We start from the raw sequence: 6,066 nt of genomic DNA on the forward strand, positions 1-6,066 counted from the left end.
GCAAAACGCTTCGCGTGGAGTGATCCCCCTGCACGGAGCCAGCTGTCTCCTGGCTCTCATGAACACGGGTTCACGTGTCTGGCCATGGGTTAATGTCAAATATCATCCACTGGTACCACCCGCTAGCCTCGCGCGCCTCACATACTTAGTTCAAGTGGGCATTTCCCGTTATTTTTAAACTGAAACGTGATTGCTGCTTTGACATCATGATTACAGCACTCGTGCTTGACTGGGTGAACCTCTCCCACCCAAAGTGAGGGGACTGTCATCTGTTTTGATTCCTGCTCTTAGCCTGAGAGAATGAGCAATAATCAACGTTCTGTGTTCAACAAGTCAGTCGCTGGACTACAGCTGGTTCGTGATTACGTAGTGAGGTGGCTGCAAAAGGCAGAACGCCGGCCCGGGTGCTGGCAGAACAGAATTCGAGTCTTGGAGCTCCTCTTGAGATGCGACTTCTGACGGTTCTCTCATCCTGGCACGCGATGACGTCACCTGAGCCTCAGAAGCACCCTCTGAGACAGGAATCAATCACTGTTCTTTCTAGGGGAGTCACATTTCACTGAACGTTCTTTTATCCACTTTTTGCACACTACATCTGCATGCCAATGCCACAGCCAATGTCCTCATTTGCTGCGGATACCCTAACTCGCTTTTTTCCCCTTTTGCTTATCGTCTCCCCTCCCCACCTCTCTGCTTTTTATCCTCCTCTTGACCTCACCTTGCAATGCATCCCCAGACTCCGGCAACTCCTGCTCATAATCTGAAGTGCATCCCCCGCACACCTCCCTCGGTGCCCGCATAATCATATAGTAGCATACCTTCTCGTTACTCTTGCTTTTGGAACATTGGATCATGTTGTATACGCTTCTCTGTTGACTCAGGAGCCCCTCCAGGTGAACTGACACGCGCGGCTTTTTGGGAGGCCGCACCACATTCCACGCTGTGGTCAGAGGCAGCGCTGGGCTTACCCCACCCCTCCCCTCCTGCCGTCCCGTCACCTCATTATCTCGGTTATTCTTCCAGAAATAATGGAGTAGTAGGCAGCCCTGAGCACACACACCCCCTTCCCGTCTGGCGCTTTGATCTCAGCGGGCCGAATGTCTGCATCTCTTTACCCAGAGAGGAAAACCAAGATGTGTGGACATAAGGGGTTTTGTCTGGAGCCACACACAGCCGGTAAGTATCAGCAATGCTCAGAGCAGGCCTACCGGCCCCCGTACTGCTTGCTGTCTGTTTTACCCGGCTCTGCTCTTCCTCTAACTTCCTACTGCTAGAAGGAAGCTGCTTTCCATCAAATTGAGTCAAGTCTTCCCGGATTCCACCCCCCACGTCCCCCCGGACAGAGAGAGTCACGTGTCTGGCCGTCGGAAGGCTCACTGGCGGCCCCGGTGAGGGAAATTCAGCACCGAAGAGGAGCTTGGGCCGCTGCTAGCGGGGGCCCGTGGCAAAGACTCAGGGAAGTCACGCTCAAGATACTACTTTCACTCGGTAAGTATGCGCAAGCAGCCTTGGGCCTCGTCCATTTCCATCTTGCTAGCAGGGCCTGGAGTCCCTGGACACGTTGCAGAGGGGCTTCAAGGTCCCTGTGACGGGTTGGGCCAGATTGGCCACGACTTCCAGTGGCCCTGTTCCCGAGCCGAAGTCTTCTCCCCTGTGGACTAGGAAGAGGAGAGCATTACAAACTTGGGCCCGAGGGGGCTTCTCCTTCGAACCTGCCATCTCACTGGAGAGAAGACTGAGGCCCAGAGCAGCAAAGAGGCATTTGCAGGGTCCCAGGTTGCTGGTGACGGGGTTTGGATGGGAGTCCGGAGCTCCCGGCTCTGTCGTCCTGTGTCGCTATCGCTGCTGCCCCGTGGACGTGTGTGCCTGTGCTCCTTTCCTCTCTCCCGTCCCCTAGGACATGCACACAGATGAGAGTCACGGCCTTCCGGGTCCTGGCAGGCCTGAGTTTGAGTCTTGGCTCTGCTACTCATTAGGCGACTTCAGGAGGATCACCTGACCTCTGCGGGTTAACGACAGGAGACAGTGCGCTAAGGTGCGGAGAATACAATGAAAAAGTGACTTGAAAAGGCTCAACACGAAGCCCACCGCATAGCACGCACTCAATAAACGTTGGCTGTGTCTTTTATTTCTTATTTGCTCCTCTGAGTTCTTGCGAAACCTCTCTGCAATTCCCAAAGCCTCCAATACAACTTGTTTTCCCCAAACAACAGTTCTCTTGACGTATGTGTAGACGTGGGTCCCTCTGTGAAGCGCTTCCAAACCCTCTTTTGCAGCCTTTCATCCCGTGAACCCCTGAGGAATTGTCGGCCTGCATTTAACTTCTCCAGAAGCAAGACTCCGCTGATCGCTTTCTGGTGAACACAGCAATGAACTTGTCAAGGAACCAGCCAGGAGGGAGGAGGCGAGGCAGTGGGAGCGGGGGCAGGCAGGTGTGCAGCAGGCTGGGGGGGCTGGGGCCATCCATCTTGATTCTTTTCTCCATGTCCAAGTGTAAAGGGATTTGTGTCTACAAGGCTGTCTTCGCCAACCTCAGGGAAGAAGAGAAGGCATTTAATTTGAAAATTTTTACTCTGGCCACAGGGGAAGACTCGGGGGCAATTAGGGGTATTGTAATTTCTTACTAAGGTCAAAAAGGAATTGTGGGTAAAGTCCATGAGTCACCTTCCAACACAGAAAAAAAAAAAGGCACTTTCTGACTGATTTGCTTTGGGTGAGCCTGTGTGCTCACACCCTTAATGATTTGGGTTGGGGGCCGGGGGGTGGAGCACAGGAGCACCTCCTTCCTGCCTCTGAAATGGTCACCTTTCTGGAAACCCAATAAAATTAATTCACAGCTCAGATTATTAATTCATCCTGGCGTGTGAATAATTCATCGTGGAAGGAGCCGTATCACATTTTCACAATTTGGAGCGCACGCCCTCTCCTGCTCTTGCCTTAGGAGAGACGGCTTCTCCCACCCACCTGCCCAAGTACACGAGGGACCAAGCACTCGGTCACCTACTCCTCAAGGACGTGAGAGCCCTGATCTCAGCCTGATACTCACTCCGAGCCCAGCAGCCAGAATGTATGCCGCTGCACTGACCCAAGGCGACCTGCTGAAGTCAGGAGGCTTCTTAATAACCGCGGGGACCTGCTTGCCAGGTTCGTGGCCGCACTAGGATGTAAAAGCAATCCCTGTTGTGACCAAGCGCCGCAGCCGATTACAATTTGGTCCCGCAGGAGGGCCTCGGTCGGGTTGCCCGTCAATTACACACTTCCCCGCACACCTCGAAGGCTGGATGCTCGTGGCAGGGACGTTTCTCCACCAGTCCTGCGAGCAGGTGTCTCCATGCAGCTGCCGGGGAAGAGGCAAGAGGTGAGGCACTGCCAGTTGGCAGTCTTCAAGGAGCCAGGGTGGAAAGGTCTAAATGGGGCTGAAAGGGTGGACCTATGCCGGCCGACTCCATCTTGTTCTGTGTCCTCCACCTTGAGTGACCATGTCCCCGACATGCCCCCTTTCCGGGAAAATCGCAGAAACCTCAGACCACGCCTCCTCCCCTTGAGTAACCTCCCGCTCACCCGTTCAAACTTCCCGATCAAAACATGCCTGGCGACCTGCGTCACAGGACTCCGACCCTTCCCCAGCCAATCGGCTGAGGCCACAGCCATTACCTCACCAACTGCCCCTAGACCCCAATAAAACCTTTGTGCTTTTGAAACTCACTCTCTCTCCCCAGCATCTCACCGCTGCGTCGGTGCAGATAAGGGACTGAGCTTGAACTAGCTCGAATAAAGGCTCTTTTGCTTTTGCATCAGACTCGGCTCCCTGGTGGTCTTTGGGGATCACGAATTCTGGGCATAACAGGGCCAAGGAAAGGATGAGCTGGTCTGGAAGCTTCTCCTTCAAACACGAATAAGGTGCCCACACTCAGGGCACGTTCTCACTGGATCAGAGGCTGCAGGGGACCCTGGGACGCAAGCGGGAAGGCAGAGCTGCTCTTGGGAGGAATGGGGAATATGCCACCCACGGAGACACAGGCGGCAGGCAGGTTTATCTGCTGGGTTCTGGCTGGGCCTGAAATCGCACCTGGTCTGGTTGGCAAATAATGCCCGTATTTATCATCTCGCCAAGGCAGATGCTTACCCCAACTCTGTTCATTGGTCAATTGTGGTTTGATTCAAGGCCGGACCCCGTGTTCCTGGTTGGGGACCTGGAAATGACTCGGACCCAGATCTTGTGCTCTCAAGCTAGAGAAGGATACCCGATAAATCTCGGGGGTGGCAGGGCCGTGCCAACAGAGAAGGCACTGGGCGAGCCAGGGGGCCGGGGGGGTGGCGCTGCAGGTGGGCCTCTCCCTCCATGATCATCACGCCGTCCCTCCCCCCTCACTGGGCATCAGCTGCTCTGGCCATTGGGCTCCTGCCCCAGGAACGCTGCCCAGCTCAGTCTCCCCACCACTGTGCACACGGCTGGCTTCTTCTCATCCTCTGAGCCATCCCGGTCACCTCAACAAGCTCCTGTTTGACTTCTTTCCTTCAGAGCACCAATCACAGAGTGACTGAAACAGAGAGTCACGTTTTCTCTCTGCCACCAGGCTCCAGGCTCCAGGCTCCAGGACGGCAAGGATCAAGACTGATCTATGCACCTGTAGCCTGTCCCATAGCACAGTTGTTTCTTAATAATGAATGCAAGGCAGACTCCCGAGGACAGCTGATAGAGCGGCGAAACCAAGTGGCCCCAGAAGGCTTAAGGAGACAGCCCTACTCCACCTGGGAAATCTGAGACAGCTTCATGGAGGAGGTGGCATTAAAGCCTTGGGGATTCTCTGGCTGTGAATTCCAGGAGGTCGTTGCACCTCACTTAGATGTCCAAAGACTACTACTCATTAATTCACAATAGGGGGCAGAATTCTGCAGTGACCGGACTATTTATGTACTTACCTGTGTGTCAAAAAACTTGGGACACACGGCAGCATTTAGTAGCTTTGCATTTGAGCCTGAATGAGTGCATGTTTGTTGGGAGGGAGCTTGGGAAGGGGGGTAAACGGGCGCAGACTATGGCAGAGCTTGGAGCATACCTCTCTCCCTCCCTTTCACAGCACTTCTTTCCAGAGACCGTAATACTTAGTCTTGCGAAATATTTGGTCAACCTCTCTTCTCGGGACAGTGCTGTTGGGGAGCAACATACGCTTGGCCTTCCGCCTTCCTCTTTTTCTAAAAAAAAAATTATTTGTTTATCTTGAGAGAGAGAAAGCGCGAGTCAGGGAGGAGCAGAGAGAGGGTTGGGTGGGGGTGGGGGGAGAGAATCCCAAGCAGGCTCCACGCTGTCGGCCCAGGGCCTGACGCGGAGCTCAAACCCATGAATCATGAGATCGTGACCTGAGCTGAAGTTGGACACTTAACCAACTTCACCACCTGGCCTTCTTCTTACATATACACCTCTACACACACCCCGTCACACCCCCCTTCATATCCTAGACAGCAGTGGAAGAGTGTGGCCTGAGGCTTCTGGGCCTCAGTGTGTGAATGTGAGGCTTAGCGACTTAGCAGGAGTGGCCCCTCGACCTCACAGAGATGGGCTGGGACGTCACAGAGATCACACAGGGTAGAGGCAAGGCTTCAGGCTTGCCTATACCCCTCTGAGGCGGGTGGTCATTGCCCTCTGGACCCCACTGCTGGCTGTTTCCTGGTGGCACCTCCCAGCACCCGTGTCACTCGTCGGGGCTGATAGCTGAGATCTGGGGGCAGAGGGCTGGCCTCGTGTCCAACCCCAGCTCTGCCATTTTCCTGGTCCTGTGAAATTTCTGAATCTGGCTGCTTCATCTATAAAATGACAATTCCTTGAATGGGTTGCCCTGACTTCCAGAAATTGGCATCAAAAAATTTATGAACTTTCCTGTCTTAGAAACTAAATGAGATGATCGAAACCGGGGGTGGGGGTGGGGAGAGTGGAGAATGGGAAAAGCATCAAAATAGGAAAACAGCCAGTTTGTCTAATTGCAAAAATAAAAGAGGTGAAACAATACTCAAAATTCAGAGTGGGGGAGGGAAAGTGACCGTTGGCATTGTATGAAAGACCTTATT

At 53.8% G+C, this 6,066-nt stretch overlaps 1 long non-coding RNA gene across 1 annotated transcript; it reads right to left on the bottom strand.

The window, feature by feature from the left end:
* Window positions 1-2,103: 2,103 nt before the first annotated feature.
* On the bottom strand, window positions 2,104-5,764 carry LOC102970781. The gene is made up of 4 exons (XR_006209211.1): window positions 5,362-5,764; window positions 5,061-5,196; window positions 3,047-3,337; window positions 2,104-2,531 (listed from the first exon to the last, which is right to left on the bottom strand). It is a non-coding gene; the product is annotated as an uncharacterized LOC102970781 (long non-coding RNA).
* Window positions 5,765-6,066: the final 302 nt, after the last annotated feature.

This window comes from Panthera tigris, chromosome D2 (genome assembly GCF_018350195.1).
Source record: "Panthera tigris isolate Pti1 chromosome D2, P.tigris_Pti1_mat1.1, whole genome shotgun sequence".
NCBI classification, from domain to species: domain Eukaryota; kingdom Metazoa; phylum Chordata; class Mammalia; order Carnivora; family Felidae; genus Panthera; species Panthera tigris.